This window comes from Diadema antillarum, unplaced genomic scaffold (assembly GCF_040938485.1).
Source record: "Diadema antillarum isolate AM-2024a unplaced genomic scaffold, OU_Dant_1.0 scf00000030, whole genome shotgun sequence".
Classification (NCBI taxonomy): Eukaryota; Metazoa; Echinodermata; class Echinoidea; order Diadematoida; family Diadematidae; genus Diadema; species Diadema antillarum.
In genome coordinates, this window is record NW_027270919.1 from 2,641,060 (window position 1) to 2,657,505 (window position 16,446).

Sequence of the window (16,446 nt, forward strand, 5' to 3'; positions counted from 1 at the left end):
TAAGATTAATGACAAGAATGGAATCGAAACGTTTGACTTGTTAGCGCGAAGCAGTGAGTTTTGGGTGCAACCACATTATGCAAATTAGATGAGGTTATGTAACATTTGCGACAAATATCAGTATCTCTGCTTTTATTTGAAAAAAAAAAGCATCTAAAACGTTTTCTTTTGTAACTTAGACTGCGATGAAACATTTACATTTTTATACACGGAAAGTCATTTCATTTGAATGAGCTTGGAGGTCAGGTATGGTGGTACTGGTGCACGTGATGTCAGTATATTTACCTATAAAATATGTAGTTCTCTACAGAAAATAACCAAAATCTATAATGAAAGTACAGGCCAACACAAAATTGTCGAACTCGCAGTCTTGCCATAATAATGATGAATACAAAGCATAAATATGTTCATAATCCCGAGACCGTGGCAACTCGTTATAGCTGAATGATTGAAATTAGTATCTATCGCATTTGCCGGTATGTTATCAGCAATGTCCGTTCTAGCTAATGAAAAAAAAAAAACAACCTCAAAACAAACATATAAAAACAAAACAAAAACTAAACTAAACTAAACTAAACTAAACGAAAACGCCGCAACAACGGAGTAAAAAGCAAAGTCCAACCCAACAACAGCAATCTATTAAAAATGTATACAATAAGTTCTGATGGTTGTTTTCATATTATTTAGACCATCGAAGGAAATGACATTACATCATTATCATTCTAATTTCTGTACTCTAAAGACCAATTAATAAGATACGCTGTTGTAATCATCTGTACGTGAAGGGATTTAATGGTATGCAATTTCCAGCTTATGTACAATAAAACAATAATAGTATGTCATGGCAAATAAAAAAAAAAAAACAACACACACTTCATTTCCAAGAGAACAGACTGCGTCTCACGACCAACTTGACTCTCTGGATATCAAGTCTTGTCTTTTTCTTTTACATTATAGGATCATGACAGATTTTCTTTTTCAATATTATAATGCATTGATCGCGTGTTTTGACGGAACATATTGAACTTACACTTAGTTCACAAATAATGTAGCTGGGTTTGAGAGGGGTGGGCTCTGACGTTGGCCGTTTATAACTAACAACGCAAGTGGTGAACAATCGAGTTCATATAAGGTGGCAAAGCATATCGATTTATACTGAGATTTCGATTCGGGTGTGGGCTGTACGATCCACGTGAAAGTGAGGAATAACAACGTATTGAGGACCAAAAGTTACAAAATGAAATACGTTGTCCTTTACACTTTACACTGTGAGCAAGGTTGGCGCTGTGTCAAAAGAAAAGAGTTGCAATGAAATAAAACACAGATGAATACGACCGTTGTTTAAAAAAGGCCTGTAAATCTGCGAAATATCGCAGCCTTAGCACTGTGCAGTAGCATATTAAGTTCCTTGTCACTCAATTAACTTGTAGTTTCCACGGCGCTACTGGATATCTATGATCCAATACTGGAATGAGCTCCAAACCTGGCTTAAATGGGATTATACGTCTCCGCATGTTGGCGGCAGGGTAGCTTTATTTCATGCTACCGCGGACAATATCAGTTTTGTGTCTAATGAACCAGACCTGCTGCTGTTTAAACGCACTTACCTTTCGTGTAATCACTCTGACCCGCCGAAGTTATGGTGATTGAAGTCGTAGTTATGCCCAGCCGAATATAGAGATTCCATTGTGTTTACGAGGATTAGATTTTAACCAACTGTAATTACTAGATCGAAATGAAACCAACTATTAAATTCCCCTGAATGAATACAGAGGAATAGCTACCGCACATGGGTGTCATTTCTCCTGAGGTTGTTGTGAGGAGTGAAAAGAAAGCTTGATTTTGATTCTTTCTTTCTCCCCCACGCCCCCCCCTCTCTCTCTAGTCTAGTTGATTTATTTTCGTCATTGATTACTACAATACTTTGTTTCATCCTCTATCGATACGATATGCATGGCATTTTTGTTGCTGTTGTTGTTGTTGTTGTTGTCGCTGCTGTTGTATAAATTGTGCAAAAGCACAAAATAGCTAATTCAGACATGGCCTGCATTTGGCTGCATATTAAAGAGGAAGAGTCCCCAATTACACTAATCAAGTGGTTTGCTGCTGCTCATTTACCTTTCCCGTAAAGTTGTCAAAGATATAAACACCAACAGTTCTGCTGATTGTCTGCATGGAGGTAAGAGTTTGCTCCGGTCTTTTGTAGTTCTGAAGGACATCTTTTTCCTTTCAATTTAGACCATGACCTCTCCATATAAGTCCTTCCGAGGGAATTATTTGGTCCTCCACGAAGGGCATCCACAGATCCTTATTCTTCTTCTTCTTCTCTTTCCATCGAGGAGTTGTTTATTGATATCTCGTGTGTATGGAGACATAATTATTTGAATCAAATTCAATTCAAATTTTATTCCGAATGTCACATTACATTCTTCTTGAATACAGTGTCAACGCAATTTCAAATAATACAACGATCATGATGATGTGCAATATACGATAAACATTATACCATTCAAGTGTTATGCCACATCATGTTCATGTTGACTTTTGTAGGGCATCTCGAATTCAATTTTCAATTCAACTCAAATGAAACTTTATTTCCGATAACAAATGTTTGTTATCGATACAGATTCAAAGAAAACAGAACGTACAATGTATCTTAACAAATGAATATGACAAATTGTACATTATGGAACTAATAATTGTTCAAAATAATTGCGTTAATGGAAGAGAGGGACCCACGTAAAAGACAAGCTTGTAGGAATGTGGGCCACTCAATACATCAAACCTACAATAGAATAAATGTAAAGGTACGGAAACACACTCACACACACACACACATACAGATACAAGACGCTCACAGTATATGGAATAACGATTGCAGTGCTTTGCAAATTTGAATTGACATCATACTCAACACCAAACTCATTAAGAGAGTAATTTTTTTTTTTGCAATTACATTTTGTAAGCAAAATTCCCAATGATGACCAGCGGAATCACTTTGGTAGTATACAGTATTCTATACACTGCGGGGCCACAAGATGAGAAACTACAATTTATTTCATTAGTCGTCGTTTTTACACGCGGTATTCACTCAAGGCACAGTGGTAACGCAGAGCGTGTTCATAATAGATCTGCGGGGAAGGTATGACATAAGCAAACATAATAATTATATAAATAGTTATAAGAGCAGAGTCACGGAAATAGTAGAAAACCATCGAGAAGATAGGTATCTGCGATGTTCGGGAACTGACACCGAACACTGGCTCATTCATGATGCAGAAAGTGATGAAGTAGCATGAAAAATCGCTGTATCCTTCTTCTTGTTGTTTATCTGTTCATGACTGTGTTAGTTTGTTTCCTGCCATCGCCATGCTTGAAGGGATTCAAATAGGAAGGGATCTTCGGCATACATTAGTTATCTATGCCTTATAGTATACAAATCTTTTGTCTGCATAAATATATATACTGTTTTGGTCGACCAGTAATACTATATATAATTATATATATATATATATATATATATATATATATATATATGATAATAATTGCATTTATATGGCGCTTTATACTGGTGTTTCTATTCATATAATAGATAATTAATGTGTTTTACTCTCTAAATACTTCCGAAATAGATTCCTGTTCTTTTCAGCCTCGGTCACCGTTTTGACAAGAAATCCCAAGAAGGAAAAAATGATATTGGTAGAACGGAGAAATAGTAGATTTCTCTAATGCAAATGTTGTACTCCCAAGAATCTTTGGTGTTGCGAACTGCAGGATGGAGGGTTGCTGACTTGACACCTGGAATCTTCGACATCTTTCACGACTGGCGGCCCTTTGGTATACTCATTACCGGGAGGTTATCCATCGGCTGTATAATCCTTGCAGCATCTGGTGTGTAGTTTCCATAGGAAAAAAAAAAGTATTCATCGTTATATCATAACCATAACGCTGCGATGGTGGAGGACTGCATGGTCTTCGACTGAAGCGATGGATGTGGCTGGCGTCGATATTTCGGATGTCGGAAATGTTTCAGGCGCCGGACCGTCTGTCGTCTGCCAAATCGCTACCAGTGCTATTGCAGGTGCGCGGGGAGGGAAAAAAAAAAAACCAGGACGTGAAGCTATAGTATTGGCGGCTTCCCGGATAGGAGGAAGGTAGTGGAACTTTCCATGAATGCAAAATTAGTAATAATGACTCTCAGCAAATCATTTTTCTGTTATTAATCCATGGCGAGTCAAGATGTTGGATCGAGATATTTCTACTTAATGACTGACAAAGCTTACGTGATAATCCACACAGAGTTGAGCAGCAAAATTCGTAAATTAAGGATAGATACTGTGGTAATCAAATTTGATAGCGCTACATATCACATGAATGAACGCTGGAAACCAGAGCAAGAATGCTGTATATTATAATGATATAACAACATAACAGACATTTCCTCCTCGGCAAGGTGTTGAAGAGGTTAGGGATGGCGCAACTTATGAGAGTATTTGAAATATTGTTTGACTATGATTCAATGCAGGTCGAAGCATTTTCCTTGAAACATATACATAGCCTAGAATTATATATCTGAAATAAAGAAATTAATTACAGATTTGTTTTTACTAATAATGCGTATAGCTGAGAGTTGTTGCTGTATGTTTTCGGTCATTATACTCATAACAAGTAAGCACATACCAAGTTCTGCAAAGGATAATCCCGACTCTTTCACAACGCCTTTACACATATAGGTAAAGAGCCTAATCTGCAAATCAGAATTGCTTCGAAGGATATGGAATGCGGTTATCGATGATTAAGGGAGCTATCCCATTCCATACTGAATTATTAAATCCCCATTGACTTGATACGCAGGTAACCAGGTTCCCGTAGAGAACGAGTTATAACGGGAAATCTGATCATTGTCAAAATTCATAAAAACTATTGTGGCGACGACGTGTCAAGTCCACCACGTCAATTTTCTCTTCTTTTGGGTGTAACCGGGGCGCGTACAATTCCCCCCTCCCCCGTATTGTGTTTTTGAGGGGGAAACCTGAGTTTTGAATTCAGGACTGATGACGTACAATTCCGCACCGTGTTCAAGTTGGTGTTGTATACATGAAGTTAGTGAAATCCAAATTAACATAATAATGTGATGGTTCAACAAAATTGACGTGGAATTTTATAGCCTTACAAGTTTCGTAAAACATTGAATTTATCTACAACCATGCCGATATATGAATTAAATGGGGAGAAATTTCATGGCATCGTTCAAGTCACCCATAGGCCAAAATGAAGCTCAATAATTATGAAACTCGAAAATAATGATAAAGCGCTCATTTTACCTAAGAAGATACTCATGACGCTGTGGAAACACAATGAATAGGCATGCTACGGTACAACATAAAAACATAGAAGATAGAATATAAGAACAATAACAAACAAACGATATATGCATATACACAATATATATGTAAACGATTGTCGATGCAATTTAAAAAGGTAGGCTCTGAGGTTCAATGCGACAGCATCAATGAGAAGATGAGAAGAGATATTGGAAGATTGTTTCAAAGTTTTGGGCCTATGTCTGTATCAAAAAGCATGATCCCCTCAATTATCAAGAGTTTGAATGCAAAAACAGATAAACGCCATTTTCAAAGTTTTTTTTTCAGTGAGGCCATCATTAAATAGAGAAAATCATTCGTTTTTTCAATGATACTGCCCCCGTTGCATAACAAGAAATATTGTGGAAGATATACAAATAAATTATCACATGTTTTGCAATTATTTACTTTGTTTTTCAGAAACTTTAATCTCAAATGTTCAAGCCGATAAAAAACAGTTTTTGCATTCAAATTTGTGAAATTCTTTGCCGGCATGAATAAGATTTAAAAAATATATACCCTTCGCATAAAATACTGTTCTACAAATAGCCTGGAAAGAATGACTTTCAGCAATGTTCAGGAACGAAAGTGTTGTAGTTCATTTCTACTTTAACATTATTAAACAAGAATCTGTTTAAAGATAATAGGACTCTATTTGTGAGCAGACAACAGTGGAAGAGGTATGAGCCTGTGCTCTCATTACCTCAACTTGTTCACGTATATCATCGTTATCCTTTGCCATTTATTATGATCTCGATGAAACCTTCAAATTTCTGTTCGTTTGTGACGTCAGACCATGATAGGGGAATCGCACGTTTATCTTTCTTCTGTCCTGTTTTTGTTTCTTCTTATTTCATACAATACAATCATGTAACACGTCTAAAAGTATAGGGGGCACTTTTAGAGGTAACTACTTTTTACTGGGGTTTTAAATCTTTAAGAAGTCAAAGACATTTCAAGTCTTTTGGGATAAAAAGAGTATTGAAAAAAAGACTGCTGGTCGGGCATTCTATTTCAGACTTTGAGAGCAAATAACAATAGAAGATGCAGGTGATTTCAAACTGAGAGATTAATCTTGCAAACCCAGAACATTATTTTAACGAGTAGTGGTGATGAATGCGAGTAATTGCAGTGATTGAATTGGTTCTGTAGGGGGGGGGGGGGGGGGCTTAACAGAGAGATAATTGAGTTTTGTTTTTGTGTTCGGTTGTTTATTATTAAAATTTGTTTTCCGGAGGGCTCTAATAAACAACATTGTTGTGAAGAGGGCACCCGTGGATGATCTGTTCCCCCTGATATGCACGCTTCGTTCAGAATACAAATTTCGAATATACGGAATCTCATGGTTTTAATTTTGCCTGCTGGACAGCAAACAAAGTTTCCCACCGAATCAATCAGCATTGATAACGGAAATAAAGGCCGTTCGCTGTTTGGTATCACAACAACCCTCCTCTGCAACTGAGTGATACCAAAAATAACATAGGCAGAAGGATCTGATCATTACGAGAAAATCAAGGATAAAATCGAACGGAAGAGAAGCTTTACAAAATGTTATGTATGTCATTGTTAAGAGAACTGCTGCACACCTTGAATTCAGGCTAAACAGTAAGCGCCTGAGCTCACCTGCCCAACGATGTACTTGACTTGTCCTGGATTGACCGGGATTGACCCGGATGTTATTGTATGAACCCTTGAGGGTTACAACCATCGACGCAGCATCGCGCGAAGACTCTTTCAGAATCATCACGGACATTCTTCACTCGGGCGAAAACAACGTGCGCACTGTCTGCGGAGATGGAGCGTGTTATCATCGGCGGCGGTTCAAGATGGAATTTAAATCTCTGTGAAAGGAGGGAACGAACAGATACAAAAGTCGTTTGGGTTGTTTTCTCCAGTCCTTTCCCCTGTCATCGTGGGTGTTTGGACACTTCTTCGACGTTGAGACTGCCAGTATCTGCAGGTCTTTTGCAAGACATCACTTACGTAGCTTGGATATCAGTAAAAGATGTTAGATAACGATACAATCGGTGTTTTATTGGGTTCATTATGGCTAAAGAATAAAGCTGAGAGGAAGATTGATATCCCTTAAAAATATCATTTGCACTAGAAACAAACAAATCTATACTAATTCTCGCGTATTATCTTTCTGTGAAATGGTAGGCCTATCAAAAAAAATAAAAATGGAACATACTTTATGTTATGCATGGCCTACAAACCACGTTCAAAGAATAGTGTATAATATTCTCTCCCGGGTTACTGCTTACTCAGACTGTTTGTTTGACACGACATTATATGATAAAAACTTAAATTGCATCTTTTTTCCCTTTTTTTATAGTGAAGTAACATGCGTGAGGATCTCATTAGACCTTCAAAGAAGAATCCATTAACATCGACAAAGAGGAGAAAATGAAGAATGTTAACGTGAAATGAATGTGAATGTGAAATGAGAAAACGAACGCCCCCATTTTGTATTTCTTTTCTTTTAACAACAACAACAACAACAACAACAACAACAACAACAACAACAACAACAACAACAACAACAACAACAACAGATAAGGGGGAGGGGGGGGGGGGCGTTGCGCTTCCCCTGGATCCGCCACTGCAATTTACCTGGAGTCATCTGTACCGTTAAGTATAGCTACTCTCTGGAATTCCAAGTGCTACATTGAGAAAAACAACATCCCTGACAACACAAACGATGATTTGTCTCGCGGTGTCTCTACGTCATCCGCAGTTTCTCCTCTTTATACCTGTACTCGATAAAACGCGCACACACAAGTTTACCCATCACTACACCAGTACACAACTTACAATATGTACAAGACTGATTATACACCGAATGATTATCAGGAAGTGGGTTTGAAGAAACAAAATTCATTTCTCTAACAGTAAATGTAGCTTATTATCCAATAAACTGCAAATCGAAGTGTGTCTTATTCTTGAACTGTATACAATAGTATGTTCATGTTCATAATATTATATGATAATTGTAGTAGTTGACAATGTGAACACTCTGCGTCGATCCTTGGACCTTATATGGTTGCAAAGTGTGTTTACGGAGCGACTGTGTGAACACACCGAGATACACTGTTAACTATGAATGCTGTATTATTAATATCACTTCGATTCATGCGCACTGTGTCCTTTCCCGCAAGGATTATTGGTGAAATTATTTTGTATCAGCAGCGAGTCTGATTTACTATAAATCATATCTATGTTTTTTTTTTTTCTTTTTAGCGTTTCAATTAATCAACTGATTATTTGTTGAATAATATGCCTGGGTAAAAGAGAGTCAAAATTGCTTTACAAATCACCGGTAAAAAGGAATGAAGTTATCTAATCGCGAAATACTGTGGAAGTATCACAGAAGGGCCTACATGAAAACCATTAGTTGTAACTTAAACCGATATACCAGATTGAAAAATTGAGCCATGACACACATATTTTGGCCATGAAATAAGAGGGATGTATGAACCTATACATAGTTAAAGAAGACGTGTCTTGAATGAGAAAACATGAAGTGACGATTACGACGAAAGAATCAAGGAAGAGATCCTCCCCTGTGCCGAGGCTATAACTTAAGCATTGGACATTTCAATAATCTCCTGTCTCTGCTATTATTGTTTGAAATTTAATAGAGGTTTTCTACAATGGAAAATGTTATAAAAGACACAACAAAGCAAGGTTCGTTTAATGCCGAAGGTTCATTAATGCGCACCTTCTTTTCACTTTCGGATTTAACAAACTTTCGGAATAACGAACCTATAATTCTCTTTCGGAATTACGAACCTTCGGAATAACGCCATAAATGTTTGGATTAATGAAGCCTCTTTTCCTTTTCGGATTAACGAACAGTGTATAGTTACGGGAAATTTGTGCGTTTTGGAAAAAAAAAACTGTCGTGAAACCTTCGGAATAACGAACCTCGTTTTACTTCCGGATTATTAAAAGAACCTTGGGAATAACGAACATCACTCTGTATATCTCTACTTTGTGCTGTCTCCTTATCAAGTATCGTTGAACTTTGCTGACTTTCCCGTATGCACTAAAGTAAGCGTAAATTTAAAATTCGATTACATAAATTCCGTTTACGAAACTGTTGATTCTCACATGATAATAGTTTAAGAGGAAAATTGCGTAAGACTAATCGGGTCATTAAGAAATATTTACGGCTCTTGAAGCATGTTTTTTCTATAGCTTCATTTTTTCATAATATGTAGACCTATCTTACATTTAGGGGTTTTTGTGGAAAAAAAAAACTACAACAACCCAGAAACATTGTTAGATGATAAGTTGTAGTCGTCATTGCATTTAAACATAGCTAAACAAAAATGATTTAACTCCCATAAAGGACCTTGATTTGTCCGTTTATTGTCATGCACAAGTAGTTTCCTGCATTAAATGATGAAAACAGCTTTTACTTGCGTAAATATTCAACTTTATATGGCCTGCACCATTACATTTAAAGCTAAACTTTGAAGATTTGAAGTTGTGCCTTTAAATTTGAATTTGGCAGTGAGGGACGGGCTAATGAAGAAAGAGTGGTATTCCCATCCACCTGGCTTGCGTGCGACATTTGACACGTTGAGTCTTTCTCGCTCCAAGACTTGCCAAGTGATCACCCTCCAAAGGGGAAGCCTTGCCAGGCTGGACAGGCCTGATCGAAAGACGTGTTTCCCGTGTAGTAAACAGACAAAAGACCCCCACACCCAAACCAATATCTGGGATTATTAAGGGGAAGGCTTGGTCCCCACTCGCAGAAAGGCTGCGGATGTGGTCTTGCCGGGACTGCCGTGAATTTGGGTTAGGCTAACCATTACTGCAGCAGTGACATGTGTCATGGGTGCAACGCGTTGCTTTTTCCCGTCTGTTACAATTGTCTAGAAAAATAACCTGTCACTGAACGCATTGTTCTCCTCTTTCATGGACCCACCCCCCCCCCAAAAAAAAAGAAAGAAAGAAAGAAAGAAAAACAACAACCAAAGTTCCGAAGCAAACTTGCGTTTAATAGTTTAACAACTCTGAAGATTCCAGCGATGTCAAATATCACAAGTCAGATGACGAATCACACAAGCAGAATGGTGAGAAATGTTATTCAAGATTCAAGACGTAAAATAAGTTGATTGGGTTTCTACTAGAAAGAAATTTTAAAGATAATGATAATTTTGATAGCAACTGTAACCTCTCCTCAGGAAAGTCATTATTTCTAAGTTCGGTGAAGGACGAATACTCTCCTTAACATATGAAACCTCTATACAGACCTACAATAGTTTTCAGTGTAGATCAAATATATCCCCCCTCAAAGAAGAAGAAGAAGAAGAAGAAGAAGAAGAAGAAGAAGAAGAAAAAGAAAAACTGGTTAAGGTTTGTGAACAGGTCACTGGGACTGGAATGATATTGTGATCTGATTTTTTTTTCTTTCTGTGTTGCTGTCAGTGTATCTTTAAAATCTTTACAATTCCATAAAACTGTTATTTTCTTCAAATTTTGTGAAATCCCAGCCGCAGCAGTCATGCTTGATTGATTATATTATCTAGGCTATCCAGGACAGTGGACCGCAACACGGGTTGCTTTGCAGAAGTCTATATACTGTTTTACTTCAGTCATTGCAGGTAGGGTTGAAAACAGTATTAAAGTGACTGTACAGTACTGGTTGCGGTGAGGATTCAGGTTTACAACATTCCTAAGTGAGATAATGACAAACCTCTTATGAAATATGAAAGAGCATGTAATTTTAAGAAGGATCCAACGTTTATTATGATGAAAATTGGTTTTCAAATGGCTGAGATATCAAAAAAAAGGTGATAATAATAAAAGGCAACAGGCCACTACTGATAGGATCTCAAGTTGGTTTCACCTTGTTTTTGGATATCTCAGCCATTTCAAAACCGATTTTCATCAAATAAACCTTTGATGCCTCTTAAAATTGCATTCTCTTTGACATCTCATAGAGCGGTTTCTGAATATCTCGCAAAACGTTAAAAGCTAAATCCTCACCTCAACCAGAACTGTACAGTTCCTTTAAAGTGGAAGTCCACCCTTGAAATAAAGTCGCTTAACCCTCTGAGTGCCACAATTACTTTTTGTCCATTGGTATATATGTATGAAAAGTTTGTGCATATTTAACTCATTGGCATAGAAAGGCTTAATAGAATTAGAAAAAATGACAAGATCACGATAGTGAAAGTTTGACGAAATTATGATTTAAGAGAAGAAAGTAATGAAATGAAACTGTATTGTAATGTAGCATGTGAGCTCATATTATTCTATTTGTCCTGTGCCTGTACTGAAAATCTCTTTCCTTTCTCTTCTAATTTGTATCTTTTAATGACGATTTATATAATATTGCATTCAGGGATTGTATACAACGATTACATCACACGAAGGGAATTATAAAAGTATACTTGACGGGAATATGAAAATATCTTATTTCACTAGTTACAGAGCACATAAGAGTAAGCTCATACCAGTACTTGTGACAATTGCTAATTTGGGTTTGATTGATTACAACTTCAAGTAGTCATAACTTTCTTAGTTTCGATCATAATTTGCTCAAACTTTGTCCCTTGTTCCTTTACTATTTCTGCTTCCATTCACATACATAAACTTAATTTTCAGGGCGGGAACTACCTCCTGAACCTCAATGTGGCAGCATGGAAGGGCAAAATGTTCCTAAACATTTGACATTGACTTTCGTATTTTTCTCCCCACCATTGCGTTTCAGACACGATATACTGCTTCCTTTGTGACTGCACTTTATGGTGAGATAAGATTCATTGTATTAATTATGAGCACGGCCAAATTATCAAGTGCCACTTCTTTTCAGGTTTTCCTCTCATTATTTTGTTTTCATTGCACCATCCTTTTTCCATAACCCTTTTTTGTTCTTTATTTCTCTTCTCATCTTTTCCCCCTTTTTGGTCTTCTTTAGTTCTCAGCCTTTTTCTTTAACGTGTTATACTCTCCTTTTTTATCACCCCTTCTTCATCATGTTCCCATTTTCGTCGCTTGTCACTTTCTCAAGCCGATATTACTTTCTGATTAATATTTCCATGGGAGAAAAAATTTGATGATTTTATAATATTATTTTTAAGCGTCAACCTTTCGAGCAGACATTATTTACTTAACAACGAGCAGGCAAACGGAACAGAACACAAAACAAATAATCATCTAACAGGCCACAAAGTGATCCTTACTGTAACTCTGGAATGTCAGGCTTCCCTATGGACTATCTATAGGCCTACACAACACCACCAATATTCATATTTGTTTATTTAAGACAATGGTCATGTAGTTATTATCCATTTAAATCTCGTCACTTTCTCAAACATCTTTTTATTTCTCTCCATTCATATAACTGAATTTAAAGCTGTATTCATTTCTCTTAAACTTTTTTTTTTTGGTGTATTACAAAAGGTGAAACGCACTCTCCATAGCACTTTTAACATCAAAATACTGTCGCATAAGAATGTTCGGGGATATTTAGCAGCATGATTCCAAATCAACGCATTTCATATAAGAAGGGTATAAGTTTAAGAGTTATCTCATTCGTTTATGAGCAGGTCATTTCCAATGTTAAGCTATGTATAAGATACAACTCACTCATCTCAGTTGCATGATACGCATTATGAGTCAGTTTGACATTGTAAAGTAAGTATTTTTCTATACAAGATAGTATACAACTATAGTATACAGATGGTATACAACTTTAGAAGGGAAATAGAAGCTCATTCTATAGTGACATTACTAATTTAGACCACTTCAAGTTGACTGCAGTCTCGATTATGTTCACAAGAAGCTCTATCAGGTGGCTGACTGGATAATTTATACGTCTTACCGTGATTTCGTTGAATTCTCTCAACTTTTTTCCTATTGTTATTTTAATCCTCTTTTTCAAAGTTTTCACTTGTCTGTCCTAGCTAGTGTTAACATTAATTTTGCTTTCTTTTCTTCGTTACATAATGATGATTATGGTCGTATTAATCGAGGGTATAACCTTCAGTGATAGCACTGTTCTTCCATTAAGGCTCACACCTGCCGTGAGGCGCATACCTCAGCAATGTCAAGGTACTCGTTTTCCACCTGCATGCGTCCAAAGGGACATCTCGCACGGACGTAAGCCCTTCGATGGATTCGAACTCGGGACCTCCGTTTGAATAGGAAACAACAACAACATCAACATCAAGAACAAGTACAACAAGAACAAGAAACAAAGCAAAAACTCACACACACAGACAGAAAAGAAAATAGTTATTTTATCACCTGTAGTGAAGGTAACGGAAATGTGTTTTCCATTGTACCTGGGAATTCCACACTTGTTATAGCATGTCTATCATACTCTACAACATACAGGTTTATTTCATTCTGATTTGTTCATTTCCGTTACTTGTGAAATTGATAACGTGTAAGAGTGCTAAAACAAAACAAAACAAACAACAACCTCAGTATCCGATTCACCAGGTAAGTCATATAATGTTAATATTTTATTCCGTCGGGTGGAAATGTATATCGCACACCCGCCTTGAACCACACCCAAGGATTTTGTAGTGCAACAACGAAATCTTTCTCGCAGATTCTTCCTTTGTTAAAAACCGGCGAATTAAAGGGAATTAACATAACTTGCAATGGTTCTAACATGTGTGTTTGTTTGTTTGTTTGTTTGTTTGTTTGTTTGTTTGCGTCTGTGCGTGCGTACTCTCTAAAAAAAATCGAGTGAAAATATTCACTCTTAAAGGAGTGAATAAAGGAGTGAATACAAAAAAGAGTGAATTTAGAGAGAATTTGGAGTGAATTTGGAGTGAAAATGTTCATTTTCACTCGTTTTAGAGTGACCTCAGGGATCACTCCTAAATCTTCGAGTGATCACTGAGGTCACTCCAAAATGAGTGAAAATGAACATTTTCACTCAAAATTCACTCCAATTTCACTCTAAATTCACTTTTTTTTTTGTATTCACTACTTTGAGAGTGAATATTTTCACTCGATTTTTTTTTAGAGAGTATGTGTCTGTGTGCATGTGTGTTTATATAGGTTTATGGAATTTCATTTTGTAATCATGTGTCAACTTTCTAACTTCCGCTGCCAGCTTCTCACTCTCACCACTAGAAACGATTCTTCGAGACAGATGTGTTTGTGTACATCTTTTTACTTTATACTGTTACCCGCTCTGCCACACGAATTATTTTGAATTTTCAGTTGAATTTTCAGAAATCTCACTCTCCTCTCCGCTCCCTATATTAAATACTGAATATTAACCAAGTTGACTGACGGAAGGGTCTTATTTGAACATCCTCGTTAATTGAGTGCGCTTCTGTATTGGTGCATCAATTCATTATGGAATACGCGCCCCCTTCCTCTTTCCTCCCCCTCCTCTCCCTCTTCCGGATCACCCATCCCCCACCCCCACCCCCCCTCCCCCCACCCCAAAAAAAGGGGGGCGGATGAGAAGTAATAATAATGATGAAAACTAGAAAACTAAAAAGGGCAGAAGAAAAATGGCATAAACAATGGTAAAACAAAAGTTTTATTATCACGATTTTGCTCTCCGAGATTCATACATATTATGCTAAGAAAGTAACTATGTCTCTCGTCTGTGCAGCAGAGGACAAAACAAATTGAGGAAGTGTTCTATATAAATTTATGGATAATTCTGGAATAGAAATAATCCAAAAAGGGAAAAAAATTTGTAAACACAATAATGAAAATTTTATCACAATCAGATTTGATGAAATTTCAAATATTTGCTAGTTTTGTGCACAAAAAAGTTCTCGAACAGTTGACGTGAATTTGCAAATGAATGAGCTGACGATGTCATCACCATATATTTTCCATTATGTAAAAGAATGTATCTTCTATAAAAATGTAAAATGTACTGTTATTACTGGCTGAATAACTTCAAAATAATGATCAGTCACCTGTAAAAGATTTTATACTGAGGCATATATTGTGTGTGACAAAAAAAAATCAAGATTATCGTGAAAAAATTATAATCATGGCAAGTTGTGCGGCGATGCATGACTAATTCGTATTGGCTGTTGAAGAATTGTCTTGTGAAATTGGCTAAATTTCACAATCCAATGAAAATGTACCTACCTTAATATATTTTTATTTTGATCAGTATTCACTGTTGTGCTTGTTAATTTTACTCTTTCTTATCGGACTTAATAGTAACTGACAAAGAATTGTCCTTGAAAGGCATAATTTACCATTTGCAGATGAACCAAAAACCCAGCTTTAGTGCTTCAAAACAGTTCTAAAATGTGAGTTTACAACCAATTTAAAATTTGAATCAGTATAATCAATGTTAAGTATTCTTAAATATACAAAATGTGAACAATAAGTATAATGAGAATGTTTCTATACTAAACCATCTACAGTTATGGTTTTATTGAGAAAAATAGTGACATCTCCTTATATTTTAGGCTTTACTGCGAAATTTTTGTATGGTAAGATGTTTTGTGATACAACTGACCTACACAGTCATATGCATAATGTGATACCTTAACATCTTTAAAATCACTGCTCCAAAAGGTATACAGTACCTTTAATGCTTTCCAATGCCATCATACTTTTTGTCCTGTTAAGTCGTGAGAAATGCAATAGGACATTGTGTTTGCTTTCAAAGCTTGGCTCGTAGCTCCCGTAAACCCTGTTCATTGCTGTGAACCATGAATGACAGAATTTCAGATCGGCTACTGTCACTCCTAGTACTGCACTCTTTAAGCCCACGTGGCATCGAGAACGGGAAACTAAACACTCAATTGTCATTATCCCGCTGACAATGACTTTGGCAGACGTATTTTGAGTAAATGATTTAACGGCGTTCTTCCGGGTCGAAGTGAGAGTAAAATATTCATTAGATATTGAGAAGCTAAATTAATCTAAGACTGAGAAATATTGAGGCTTGCGAGTAGTCTAGACGGAATGTACACTTCTTCGTAATTCATATCTCTCCCTCTGTCTTTCATTCTCTCTCTCTATTTGTCTTTCTTTCTCTTACGTTCCTTCATTGTTTTGAACGAAAGAAAAAAAAAATATTGCGCTATCAAAATCCACTCCATAACTGTAACGTACTCTTATC